Below are 15,849 nucleotides of genomic sequence, written 5' to 3' on the forward strand. Positions count from 1 at the left end.
GACAAAAGTAAAATATAAATAACATATTTCCATTCCTTTTATATTGAAACATTTGATCGAAATATGAACATCATACATTAACGTAATAATTAAAGTTACTGGTTACGTTGTCAGTGTAAATTTTTCTCCTAGATAATTTGTGATTGTTCCTAATATATGATATCGTAAGGCCGTCGAACCCAGGCCCTTAAAAAAAACATAGATTTATATTTTTTCACTAGCAGCTCGGAATTGGGAAGTTTATTTATTTAATCAGAGTTTATTTATTTAGATATAACATACACACATGAAAAAAATAAAGTTGATTGCACTTATAATTAGTTATTATAGTTGGCACTGTAGCGACTCGGGGAGCACGTAAAGCCGTTCTATAATATCTTCTGCGTAGTTAGCTAGGCCAATCGAATAGAATTGACGTCCGAAATAAGTAGGGACCCCTTTGGGCATCCTTTGTAGGGAAGAGTAATCGTCATCATCGTCTATAAAAATAATGTATTTACTAAAACACAAATAACAAACAACTTCATAACATCCCATCAATAAGGTCCATGATAACGGCAGAGATAAATCTTAGATTTTTCGCAGATTAATAATAAGATCTAATTATAAATATACTAGTCGATGCCTAGCAGGCGTTGCAACGCTACTTTAAATTTGGCCTGGAAATAATTATCCGCCACAACTTAACTTGTCATGTGACTGTGTCTGTACAGTACTAATATGGTAGCGTATGAGTCGAGTTTTAGAAAACAAAATCTCAACTGCCTGCACCAATGTATAAGTTTCAAATTAATTGAATGTATTTGCTGGTAATTATTGAAGAGTTCCGTTGTCTTTATCCCTGTCTACATATATATAAAGGAGTTGCATACCTGAATAAATATTAACAAAATATATAAACAACTGATTCTTCAAACACTTCTCTCTTTTATTTCGATTAAAAGGCGTTCATTTTTTCTAAAAACTAGTTGGTAACCTACTTGTTTAAAGACAGCTGAAAATTTGTTTTAAAGAATAATTTAAGGTGTCAATTCTTGGTAAAATCGAATTGAACCAGTATTAGTATCAGTACATACAAGGTGTATGTACTGTATGAACCTTTTTAATAAAAGTGCTTTTACCACTGACCATCTCGAAGTATGAATACCAATCAAACTAAAGTTATCAATGCATGACCAAATGATAAATTCATCTGCCATCTTATTACGAATTAGGTACCTACATATTTATTCACACTAAACATGAAAAAAATTAATGCATATTAAAATACAATAAATTAACAAGAAATTGATAAAGTGGATACGATAAATCCGTCGATTATCTGTATTTAACAAAACATTAAAAATGAATTACTTCGACATATCTGATCACAATAGAGACGCATAACGCTTCAACGAGAAAAGTATAAAGGCGGTAGCCGCGTGCGCCGCGACGAAAATACTCATAAAAAGGTGAACAGAAGTTTAAAAAAAGGTAAAAAGTGAAGTAAACAATCTGGGTGAGTTTTTTGTAAGTGGGGAACGACAATAGTGTTTTGGTAGGGTGGCACAAGTAGCGCACGCGAGCTGCCGGCGCTGGCCGCCATCTGCAACTAGCGCATGCCTCAATTTAGGGCTTATTAGGAATGGGATTAATATGTCACTTTTTTCGTATGATCTAATTGATAAGATAATTATTTACCTAGTTTGTTCATTTCACATAAATTTAATAAGTATTGATTTGCAACATCATGATTTTTACTTTTGAAGACATCATGAATAGAATTGTAATGTTATAATATAAATTAATAATTATAAATTGTCAATGAAAAGACCACCGAACGCAAGGTATTAGTATTAATTTTATTTGCTTCGAACTGTTTAACTCGAATGGTGTTTAAGTAGATTATTTCGTGATTCTTTTACTACACAAATAAAATATCAGAACCGTATGTGCAATATGGAGTGATACCTATATCTTTGTGATTAGTATTTATGTGTCATATTCAAAACCCTAGTGAAGGTTAAGAAAAAGAGCCGAGTTAGCCCAATTAGTGAATATGTTAATTTTAGCCCAGGCAAACACCATTTAATTTTCGTGTGCTTAAAATGTGTGATGAGTTGTGTTTCTTACTGTTCATCTCGTTCGGCAGTGGTGGAAAACAAACTGATGAAAGCCCCAAGTGCCTGTAAAATTATAAAATAAATACTGGATAATTGGCAGTCCATTATTATATAAATTGCTGTAATCTAATAGAAAAGGATTAACTTGGTCATGTTGGTTTGTTTAAATAAATAATGCTATTGTTAAACTATATTTTCGGTATAAAGAGGTATTCCGAATTGCCTAAGCCCAGAATTTCACAACATCAAGCCTTGTTGATTATATAAATATTTTAATGAGTTATAATTAAAGCTATATAAATATACTTATTTAACAATATTATGTATATTTGTAGATAATACACAGGTTTTTAAAGCATGAGGTATAATTAAACCTTATGCAGTTGGGGTTATTATCCAAAAATAACTGAATTTAGTACAATGAAATTGCTCAAGCAAAAACAACCAAATCAACTTCGTTGAACACATAATTATAATAACGGAAGTTCCCAAGGAATCGCAAAAAATATCTTAAAAACGGAAAATAATTTAAATAGTTTTAGATGTGATCACAATCAAATCGATCGCGGTCAGACTTACCAACAATGGATTGCGGAAGCTGGCATGAAGAGGGGCGAAGTTTACAAAAATTCGAGGCGCGTAGCGGTTGACCGCCTGGCGAGATGTCAATCATTTGAATATCTAAATTGTTCCTTTTTCAAATTTTGTACCGATTTTGCGATAATGTAATTTTTCTATAAAGAAGCACCGAACTGAATTTACGGAAATTCAAGTTAGCGGAATCGTTCGTTATTAACATTTCAAATTGAATTAATTCAGAAGCAATCATGTGAAATTTAATGTAACGGTCGCTTCGATAACACATTTTAGACAAATAGTTTTTTAGCGACTTTTTAACTGTTATTTGTAAAATGGTTTAACAAAACTTTCTCAATGATACCTCATTAAATTGAAAATTAAACAGCAATTAATATTCGTATCAAGATTCATAACGACAATTTTTATGCCTTTATTTATGAATTATGTTCGTCTCCCTTTGCTTTTGTGCGCGTTTAAAGCGAGGAGATGCTAAATCAGCAGTATTCCTCGCGGGCAGGGTTGTAATTATGACTTGTTTTTCATCGCGACCCCTACCGCCTGCCGTTTGCTGAAAAAAGGAATTTAGCTCGTTTATTAATTATTTAAATCTCATTAAACAGTAGCAATGCTAAAAGTTGTGCTTAAGTTAATGCTTTTATACATTTTAAACTTTGATATAATTGTTAAAAAATATAAAATTGATTATATTTTTCTCTTTTACTTTTTTCGCAAAATTAAAATTCGTTCGTATATGTAACATCAAAGCCATTAAAGTTAAACAGGAAATTATATAGCGCTTTTGAATCTATGACAAACACTCCAATGTTCATGTTGACGCTTGCTTCCGATTGGATAATGAATACTGCCTGGCTTTCTTGTCTTGAGGCAAATTTGAAAATTAGAAAATTAAAGTGAATCCGTCACATAAAAGGTGCGGAAGGAAAGCGAACGACAACATGCTAGTGAGGTTTTGAAAATACAAAATCGATTATATAATAAAACAGTATTTGTAATACAATAATTAATATAATTATGTAAAAAATGTTAAATTAAAAACGAACCGTCAATTTGATTACTTATTAATTTAACAATCCTCTACGTTTTTACAAAATGTATTTATTAATTTGGCGATATTATATTTAACTCATCTGTCGCATATTTCACTCAACATTAATATGCAGTATTATTTTGTTTAACTAACATTGGTCTCGTTGTGAAATTACTTGGTTGCAGAACCCAAGGACCTGGGTTCCAACAGTCGGGTTAATAAAACCTTATTGCGTTTTTCTCGAAATTCGCAATTAGAGCTTAGACTAGAAAGTTGGCAGTATTTACACTTCTCTGTCTTGGAAAGCGTATGAAATCCTACATCTTATCTTTGATGTTCTGGTCACAACCCATTATAAAAGTTTAGGAGTAGAGAGTACAGATGCATTCTCATTGTAATATATGGTACTTTATTAATGTCCTGAAAATGGCTGTCTTCAGCGATAACGGTCGGGGGAGGAATATTATATTCAATTAAATTGCAGATATAGTCGTCTCATTATTATTATTATTTATTATTAGCAATGCTCATGTACCAAAACTATACAAAAACTTATAAGTAAATTAATTACCAAGAAGAGTATGTTTAAGATTAAGCATTCAGTAGTAAAATTTAATTTAAAGACGACGATTAAAATGCTAAGTACAGAAAATCAAGTTTAATATAATTTCCTTTTTTGTTGATTGTGTAAGTCTCAAGATGGGATGGGATACCGGCCCCCAGATGCAGGGAGGGGGGTGGAGATCACTCGCCCGTGCTTTAATTGCTTTTCACTTAGCAACCGCTCATGAACAAAATACTTGCGAAAATGAAGAAAAAATCATTACATCAACATCTCTTAGAGATAGCCCAGATTTGGGACGTTCACAGAGACAGCGAGCGCATTATAAGTATAACGCTTTCCTCTTGTTTTTCCAGCGCGCCTCATTTCCGGAAGGGGGTCGCGAGGCGAGCGCGGGTGGCGAGGGGCCTAAGTAATTTCGCTTAAGAACTCTAAACGTAATTAGTGTAGGGCGTGCTAAGGGAAGGGCTTGAAAGTTAGAGAGGGTTGCGTCCCGCACCGCCGCCGCCTCTGCGCGTCCTCTGAATATTTGATCGCGCTCGTCTCGCGATAATATTTGCCGGAGGAGGTTTCCGTAAACACGAGCATGTTTCCCCATCTACTCATATTTTTCTTTACTTTGCTTTTAAACCTGTCGCGCTTTTAATTGGAGCCGGTGTTGTATAAGTAGGCTTGTGAGAGTATTAAAAAATCACGCAACACTGAGTTCGAATACTTTTAATGTTATTAAATTTCAAAGATCTTATGGAAATATGTCTTGAAAAACTTCAAAGAAATTTAAGATCAGTAATTCTAAATATGTGTTTATGTTTACGACAAATATATTTATTATATTCCTAAGTTTAAAATGTGATTATCTGATCTTGATTACGGATAGATTTCGAAATGATTTGCGGCTATCGCAAGAACATCATCTTTTCTTACTATTCTCAGATTTGGCAGCCTCAGCGTGCTGCGTGCCTGTCGCCAACCAAAACCATCCTTGGGTATTATTTTGCTGATCAGCCGTACCTGGCATACGGTCTGTCGGGACAAATTTTTAACAATAATAACTCTACCAGATCTCATAAATAACGGATATTATTTATTACAACATCTTAGTCAAACCATTTTACAAATATTTATAATAATTAATCCATCAAGTAGTATAGCGTTTACATTACATTAGCAGCCTGTAAATTTCCCATTGCTGGGCTAAGGCCTCCTCTCCCTTTGAGGAGAAGGTTTGGAGCATATTCCACCACGCTGCTCCAATACGGGTTGAGATGAATTATAAACACAAATTAAGCACATAAAAATTCAATGGTACTTGCCTGGTTTTGAACCCAAAATCATCATTTAAGATGCACGCGTTTTAACCACTGGGCCATCTCGGCTCAATATAGCTCAGTATAGCGTTTAATATTTGCATTTCCTTTAGGTACGTATGTATATTAGACTCATCTCTTTTCAAAGTATTTTCTTTTTAATTATTCTATCGATAGCTTATTCCAATAAAAGAAGATAAACATATCTTAGAGCTACAATTGCACGATAGCGTATCCTATGCAGAGGTTGCAATATCGCGTAAAATGTAATACTTCGTATTTTATGCCGACGCCGGCGAAGACGCTTTGGGAATGCTGGTGAAAAAGTGGTGATGGTGGCTGCCAAAGAGAGTCTCGATGAGAACCTAAAAATGATGATTCATAGTAGAGATGATCGGAATTAACCGGCTAAGGAATCCAGAATCCCACGAAGACAAATAACGGATATAGGAATAAGGGCACATTCCGACTCAATAAAGATATCGTCTGGAATCTACGACTTCAAATGCAGACGCGTATTAATGAATATAATATATTTATAAAAAAATATCCTAAAACTTAGATCGTGATGATGCTTGGTAAATCAAATTAAAGATAAGATACACCAAAAGATAAACCAACATAACGATTTATTACATATTTCATGCAAAAGACTATTTAAAACACCAATTAGTTTTTGATTCATATTTTTTATTATTTATAAGTTATTATACTAATTATTATTGTATAATATGTATTCTCCACCGCCCTTTGACGCTGTAAGATACATAGGTACAAATCACGTCGTCTATGCGCCACTAACCTTGGAAGCTGAGATGTCATGTCTCTTGTGCCTGTTGTTACCCTGGCTTGCATTTGAACCAAATACAATATAAATACTAAGTTTAGCGAAAGGATATCTGATGTATCTGAGTGGTTGAAACTTACCCAACTAGGTTCACTTGACGGTAGGCCTACATACAAACGTAGGCCTACCATCAAGTGAATACAACACTATTCCACTTAACTATCTATATATAATATAGATACTTTAATTTAACTTACAATTTTTAACAACAACCTCAGTGACACGCATAACATTCTTTTTTTTTACGAATCCATAATCAATAATAGACCCGAGGTGGCCCAGTGATTAATGTACGTGAATCTTTACTAAAGATTACGGGTAATAAGAAATTTCGAAAGACTGCAATATTTGATTGTACTTATCGAAGCAAGTAAATCATTATTATTATTATGTATAAAATATGTTTAAGCTATCTGATGATGTGTATATTTCTTTGTTAATAGGGTTAATTAAAATTAATTTGAAGCGGTTGATATTAGTGGCATGTTTCACATATGATTTAAGATACAAATACTGTTGTACCGAACTGGGTGCCTGGATATTAGTAAATTGACATCTACTATTATCCTTCCTTCTATGAAATTAGCGCTTACTATTATTACTTTAAACTCCCTTTACATTTGTTTTAAGTGTTTGACTACATTAATTAAATTTAAAGTAATTCGAATTAGTAAACTTTGTGATTACTTTTTAATTAATGAAATATTCTTACATAAAGTTACCCAAAAGATTGAAATTCATTTAATAGCCCGAAGCAACAGCAATATTTTACAAATTCAAAAGGCCTGTGAAACAAGAGAGAAAATTAGAATTCGTAATTAGTACGAAGCAACGCCGCGGCCGCTCCTACAACATTTGATTAGCAATTATGGTAATTTGACTTAGAGCAGGGTAAGATTTCTCCTAATTTGTTAGTTAAATTATTATCGCGACTGACAGAATACATAATTTCCTACCGAAGTTAAATCTAACACTTAAATTTATTACTAATTTTATGAAACAATTCCTTCCAAAAAAGAACAATTTACTAATTTGAATTTTTATCAATTTTTGATTAAGGTGTTTTCTCTCTTTTCTATTACTGACCAGTTATAACTATAAAATTTTGTAATAGACTCGTTAATGAACCATTTATTAGATTGCAAACAAGAAGCAGACTAATAAAAGTTTGACTGTATGACTAAAAACTGGGATGGACATTGACACATTGACAACGTGCACTGGATAGCGCTGTGTGAAACAGTACATATTTCTTCAATGAGTTTGGCGCACCCTGAAACAGCTGTCCAGGGCATACAGGAATACCCAGGTTTGTCTCTACTCTCGGGCCGATTCCAATTACATAAAGAGTAAAGACCAAAAACAAACGATGCCATTTCATTGGCATGATAACTTTGGTATCTTAAATACATAACTTAAACCGTTTGAACCCGCAATCGTCGGTACATATTCACGTCCTGTAATATCTAAGCCGTTTGGTTATATTAAGTATTGAATGTTAGCGAAGTTTAGCGAAATTATCGGAACTCTAGTAAAATTAATTGTGATATAAGCAGTTAGTGCAAAAGTGCTGTTCTAGTAATAAATTAATTGGAAATGGCTTGGAATATGAAAATATAAGGTTGCTTATCATTATTCTTGCTACGATTGGAATACGGTATTTAAATGTAATCGACATGTATTTTTTGGTCAAATTATTTAACATTAGACTTAGAAATTATATTTTAATTACGTTAAAGTAAAAATTGTAAGGATATTTGTTTTTTAGATTCAGTCCCAGGCAAAGGAAGGCCAAGTAAATCTATTTATAAAATATGAGTACATCATATAGATTAGGTATAGCCTTGTTGAGCTTATTTTGATTGGAACTGGTCACTGGTCACACTGGTGGTAATTAACATGTAGCATTAATAAGTCAATACTCCAAAAATGTCACTTATATTTTATTGAAAAATTAAAACAGTCAGACATTGGAGGTTTGACAATCCACAGTGATGAGGATCAATTATTTACAAAATTACGTTTATATCTAGTAATTTTAATGAGTGTTAAATTATACTATTTGTAAACATAACTGCGCTTTATGTAAATAACACGCTACAAGGCATATTAAGTCTTTACAAATTGTATTTTTACATTGTAATTATTATTTATTTATAGATAACATTTCTAAATTTATTAAAAATTATTAGTGAAATTGTCAAAAATCCCTTTAAGCAGCATTTCTGTTTATATAGTAAGTAGTAAGGCCTGAAATCCGAACGCTTCGCAGAAATGTTAATGCCACTCGCACACTCCGCGGTGCAATTTAATTATCGTAGCGGCTCCCGCGCTTTACCCTTTTGTATCTTAACCCTCGGATGAAAAAATACTCACCCATAAAATAGAGGACGGGTAAAGAAAAAAGGAGCGTATGCAAATTCAGGATAAAATATAGCCCGTAAATGCCACCGTTTCTAAAAGAATATTAGAGACGTTTTTCAGTGGGTGGATGGGGGTTGCTACTTTATACTTTGTCTCCTCGCGTTAAGTATTCGCAGCTCCCGGTGTCCGCGCTACGGAATCCGCCTTAATTTGTGACTGTTGTTTAGACATAAATCAGTTTACAAGATTTCTTGTGTCACGTCTATATAACATTATTTATAAACTCTTTCTAATTATTTTTATACTCTATAAGCAGTTCACATTAAATTTAGATGGTCTAATCTAAGTATTTAGATTCTAGACGTATCTTGACTTATTGAATTAATTTACTTTTTTTCACTAAATGTTTATGATAATTATTTTATGATTTAAACATATATTTATTTTTAAATTATATTTCTAATTTTTACAAATAAATATTTGTAAGTACTTTTGTATCTGTAACTTAAGCGTATGTAAGCTAATGTAAGGGATATGGTAACTAACGGTAACTGTAAATTATAAACGATACTAAATTAATTACTATTATGTCCGGGTATCTATTTTATTTGTCTGTACAGTTTTTTCCATTTAGGAAGTAGATAATGACGGGTCAGTGAAGGAGGAATGAGTTGATAGGTGTTTTAATTATTGACGACGGACCGCGGAGCGCCCGGCGAGCGGCGAGAGGACAAGAAAGAGACAACATCAAATATTTAACGCGTAGTGTCGGCCGCGCTCTCGCTTGTAATTAAAGCTTTCTTTCCTTTTTTCAGCGGCCTGATACAATATTCAGCATGAGAAGGAAGCGCTTCGGTGGCGGGGTGGCGCCTCCATTGTATTTGCTAAGGAAGATAAATTAAAAAATATAATTACAAGGCGGCCGCCATAATTCTCGGCAGGCGAGTTGTGGGAGGAGGACGGGGGCATGGGAGGAATAGTGGAGGAGCGGGCGCTCCCGAAGGAGGCTTCTTAAATATTTGGGGATAGCGCGTACCTACGCATTACGTAAATTAATGACACGGATTCGAGGAAGGATGGCGCCCGCCCGCGCCCGCGCTTCTCCACTGTTTGTTTTGTTTTAATGTGCGTTGTTAACGACGTTATTAGACGCGAATTATAATAGGCCGAACGGCCCTTCCTTTCGCGCAGCTTCGGCCCGGATTGATTGTCCTAATGAACGTCCTTTGCTTGGCTATTGCTAAAATCCTACTCAAAGTCTATAAGTATATATCGATGATTTACATCGATAAATCGTAATTAATTTGTTAATTATAATGACTAAATGTCATGGTGGTCATAAAATTGTAAAACGATTTTAATGTATTACTAGTTGAAACTACGGCTTCGCCCGTGTGGAATGCGGATAATGGCGAATTTTAAAGTAATTTTAAATTATAGATATTAATAAATTTAAAAGATTAGAATTAGATAGATATAGTCTGATGTGGGGAACGTTGATTGCAACGCAAAATTTCTATTCCACGGCGCGCACCTCTGTCTTTTCTATGTTATGTCCGTATTAATTAGTTACTTTTCACTGGCTTTATTGAGGTTGTGAATTGATATGTTTGCAAAGATGTAACGTACCTTCCACTTAAGCTGGCCTATGGGTGACCTTACTAGTCTCATAGTTAGAAGCATCCCGTGCTGTAAGTACTGCGTCAGCAGTTGGTGTGTTTATACATAGGATTGAGATTATTATTATTATTTAGTATCAGTACTAGCACAAACACCAAAGTGTCACTGAAACTTCATGTATGTAATTTTAATTTTTTTAATAACTAATAAATACATAAAGATAAATTATTATAATTTAGTATTCATATTATAATATTTATACTAATAATTATAAAATACAAAGCTGACTTCAACTTTCATTCCATATTTAACCATTATGGGATAATGTTTTGGCACTAAAATAAAATAATCCATATATTTGTACCAAATAGCTTAAAAAATTCACCATTATTTGACGAACTAAGGAAACATTTTATGGGGCCCTACAATTTTTCATACTTTACATTACTAATATAGGGGTATTACTTTTAGGAATGGAATTTTCTATTATTATTATGAATGGAATGGAATTTATTAATATTATTATGAATGGAATTTCCAAAACTGTTTATCATCGTTTTATGTATCGATTTAAAAATTCTAAACACCCAACAATATATAACAGATAGTTATAATCATAAATCGTCATTTAGAAATAATTATGTAAAGTAGACATGCATAATAATAATTATGATTTACGCAACTGAAGTAAGAGAACACTACTTTTAAGTAATATAATTGTTAAATAAAGTAAAACGAAAACAACTAGGTACTGCGATATAAATCGTTGAAAATCTCGACTAACGACAGTTGAATTATAGTGTGAGTTAGGAACATGTGAGCGTGTGTGAGCGCGCATGCTCGCACACAGCCACACAATCAACAAGTGTCACCATGTGCTTCACTCTCCCTGTACGTTATCCGCCAGTTCTTCAGTGTCCGAGATTTCATGCATCCGTTGTTTGAAGTAAACACCTTTACCGTACTACATGCTTTTATAAATTCCAAGCAACGTAAATATTTATCTATAATCTGAGATAATATTTTTTTGTTTTTAATTTTCATATTATTATAATTCTAATTTTTATATGTGTAAAGTTATTGTAAAAAATAAGTATATATACTTATATTTCTTTTCCAGGTTTATAAATTGTTTTTTACGCCAACGTTTAAGTTTATTTTGGAGATATAAATTAAGATTTATATTTATATATATCTTTCGCACCGTAATGAATGGTCTTCTTAAATAGTTACGATTAAATTCGTGATTAAATTTCACACAAAAAAAATGAAACACATTTTTTTTACTTTTGTGTTTATATCAAATTATAATATATCTAGAATAAAAGAGTCAAACACCTTACAAAAACTTTAAACGTAATTATTTTCGCTTATGTTAACGAAAATATTTTCTTGGCTGAAATAAATATGAATACTAATAAAACAGGTCCTACCTGTTTGAAATAAAAAAGTATTGATATTTATGGTAACTGGTAAATGGTAAGTGGTCACCACTGTCCACAGTCGTCTGCACTGAAAGAAATCATGCATTATAACCTCAATCCGCCACCAAAACTAAGATGTTATGTCAATTGTACCAGTATTTTTTTAGGGATTCCAATCACGATTCCATTCATCATATAGAATATTTTTATACAGTATCATTCATTATCATAACTAACATCTTACTGTTTGCTGTATATTGATATTTTAGTTACCCCAAGCAAGCTACTTAGTTCGCAAACCAATTCGCAAGTAGAAAATCATGTTCGATCGTATCGCAGTTCCAAGAACCCTCCAAGGAAAACTTATTAATTTTAGTCATTATGAATTCCGCGAGCGAAACTCGAACGTCTAATTTCAACCCTAACTTATCAAGACGCGAATAAAAAAGTTCACCCTCAGCCTCCCCATACTCACCCCCTTGTTTAAAACGCCGGCGAAAAAAGAAGCACATAAAAATGCATGAGGCCTTCCTCGTTATAAGGAAAGGGTAGTACCCCCCCCCTACCTCCTTCGGGAGGTAGCTGTAAAAATCGTCTCTAATTTAAATTTGGGAAGTTTCGCGTTGCGCGAGGCAACGCTGATGTCTTGATAAATGTTCGAAATTTCCACTAATTTTAAGTCTTCAGCGCTCTCAACTTTTAATTGGGCACTCATAAATCGCACGAGCATAGCTAATGGGGACGCATTAATATCATTTCGCGACAAAATGGAGAGCCGTGAGTTAGTACATTTAGATGAACATCGCTCATTACTTTGGTAGCTAGCGACTCCTCCAATATAGTGAGATAATGCATGAATCTCGGGACTTACCGTAATTACTATACTTATTCAACGGCACACGTTCAAACTTTTAATATTGAACTAATGATGTCGTATAATAAATATTTTTCTGATTACTAATTACAATTATTATTCAGTAATTACTAATAAACTCGTAGCAGCTATTTCGAACAAAAAAATATTTTAATTAAAATAAATTCATTAAAACTGTGTATTTAAAATATTTATTGGTAAATGAAAATTTGCAATCAAAGTTTCACAAAGAAACAAATAATAAGCAATTTTGTCAAACCAATATAGCTTAATGTTCATCATTAAATCTAAACAAAGCACCCATTGACAAACTTCGACGGGTGTAATGTTATTCATTTGGGAAAGTCAAAGGTTGTGTTTGAAAAAAAAATAAGTCGCCAGAGAGCGGACGGTGGCATTTTTTCCATTCGCCGCGTTCCATTAGCGTGCCTTTGTTTGGCGGGAGCGCGCAAATTAATTTAGCTCTCCCGCCATTTCCTCGCGCCTCCCCTGCACGATTTCCTCACCCTTGCCGCGCCCTTTTTGTCTACGCCTTGCTCTACGTATCGTTTTCTTCTTTATGGCTCATTAGGCATCATCGTCGCCATTGTTTTTTTTTCGCCTTACCCACACTATCTAATTATCAAGATCGGCAAAACCAGCAAAAATGTCGCAGTCATGAACCATAAACTATTACGGCTATAACTTATATTCTGGTTTGACTATGTAATTAGGTATTTAAGGATGTCGGTAAAGTTTTTAAAATAAAAGTTGTATGCACTGAGTTCCTTTTTTTCTATAAATTGAATACCTAAAACGTGTAGTTAAGTTGAAAGTCAACAGAAAAAAAATTAACTCTTTCTCCATTTTTCCGCCTATATTAAGTATTACCGTTTCCATGTGACTGTTAAACTGTCCCAGCTATTTTTAACTAGCTCACATCTTCTACAATCAAAATTTCAGGAATCCATTCAAGCTTAAATAATATAACATTGTACAATGTACAGTCATCAGATTCCTTAGTTAAATACTCAGGGATCTGCACACGAACTGTGCTAATATATGGTACTATGGTACAAATCTCATTAATCATAACACGCCATTGTGCACTTTTCGGTCGTCGTTTGGACGTTTCAAATCCACAGTTTAATATGATATTAAATTTTCGTGTATTTGTTATAATTTTAGCCTATGATATGAAAATGATAGCCACTAGGCTATCATATTACATACCGAAACGTATAGTTACCGTATTGTTAACTATATATAACAGACAAAAAAAATTGTAATGTAATGCGATGTAAATGGAAATATTTGATTAATGTGGTTACTTAGATGTTATAACATTAAAAATAAATATAAATCGAATGTGAACGCACCGTTGACCTGTAAAAGATTTTATATTTTTGTAATTAAGTAAAAACTAAAACATCATATTGAATGAAAATTAAGAACCAACTGTGAATGAATCGAAGTTTAATGTTGATTATGCAATCGATGATTTCTTTACAGATATCCGTATGAATATTATGTTGATTTCGGTGCAAGTTCTAGGACTTTTACTCAAAATATAAGAAAAACGTACTTACCAGACTTAGACATTTTATCTGCGCAGGCGTTTCTAGTAGAAAACTCACTATAAAACACGCCAACTGTCGAGCGCGCCCGCGCGGTGTCTGCTCTCGGCTCCCAGCGTACTCGTGAGACTCGTGACCCACAGTATACCCGCGCGTGCCCTCACCGCTTCGAGCTCACCCACGCTAAACAACCCTTGCGTATTCATAAACCGTCTACGTCACTCGATTAATCCAGCGATAAAAAGTTGAAACATATTAAAATGAGAAATTTTTCGTAATTTCGTCAAAAATATTTGCACGAAATTAATTATATCCCTAATATTGATTTTCGGATCTATTCCATTTACCGACCGTAACATTATAAGTGTATTTAATTTGGTGTAAATATACAAGAAGCGCTTCTATTTTTAATTAAGTTCCAGTTTCAACAGTAAGAATTGGGTTTTATTATAAGGCGAAGATAAATGTCGTAGACTCGAAATTTGCAGACTCGAAAATTTTAATTAATTGCTTAGTAGACACATTTTAAATTCTTAATTAAGCAATTCGTACTTTCTCCCGGCTATAAATTAGATCGAGCCGTTTCCATAGAGACTACTCATCCTTTAAAGCGGGCCGGGAGGGTGAGGGGGGCTTTACAAAAAATATAACTTAGGGTGAGTTAAAAAACCGTGGGGTGACTCAGCCGGCCGCTGCACCCCACGACGAGAAATCTACGATCAATATTAACTCTTTTTTTCAACGGGGAATCGCTGATTTTAAAGTCGTTTTACTTAAGTAGATGTGACGAGATTGAAAAAATGCTGCGTAGGCTGTTGCATTGGGCACGCTCGGCGCGCTCGGCGCCTGGCGCTCCGGCGCTCTTCGCCCAGCTAATATTTGTTCTGACTCCAACTATAAATCACGATACGCCGATTTGCTATTCAACTCTCGTGCATTAGTCAAGGTCGTCCAACATATGTGTCTGACATATTGACATAGTTTACTTGGGCGTTTTAAGTGTGAACATAAATATAATATCACGTGTCGAAACTCATATTATTTTTTATATTTTAATTAAAATTATTCCCGTTTATGAAATAATGTGATATCATGTTCCAAACTTAATAATTTTTATTCTGTATTTATAAATCATAGGACGCGATCAAGATTAAAAAATACAAGTTATTAAAATATTTTTAATATTTAAATAATTCATGCTTAAAAATTACAAATATAAAAGCTACTTTAACATATTTAATATGACCAACTTTATTTCTACAAGTAATAAAATATTTCCATAGCCTCATATAATATTAAGCTCCTTTTTTTAACAGATAAAAAAGAAAATTAAGTAAATTAATGACGTAGTGCGTATAAAATAAATGTTATATGCAAAAATTTATGAAAAATACCGCCGTAGCTGTCTCTTAGTTAAATACAATTGTTCATATGTAGGTTCTGAAATAAACAAGTAAATTATTTGTTGGCGTTGCGAGGTCAGTATAAAATAAAATACTATATTAATTATAAATTCATTACAAAAATATTTTAGTAATATATTAAAATACATCGATTAAAGTTACA

The sequence above is a fragment of the Vanessa atalanta genome, chromosome 4 (assembly GCF_905147765.1).
Source record: "Vanessa atalanta chromosome 4, ilVanAtal1.2, whole genome shotgun sequence".
NCBI classification, from domain to species: Eukaryota; Metazoa; Arthropoda; class Insecta; order Lepidoptera; family Nymphalidae; genus Vanessa; species Vanessa atalanta.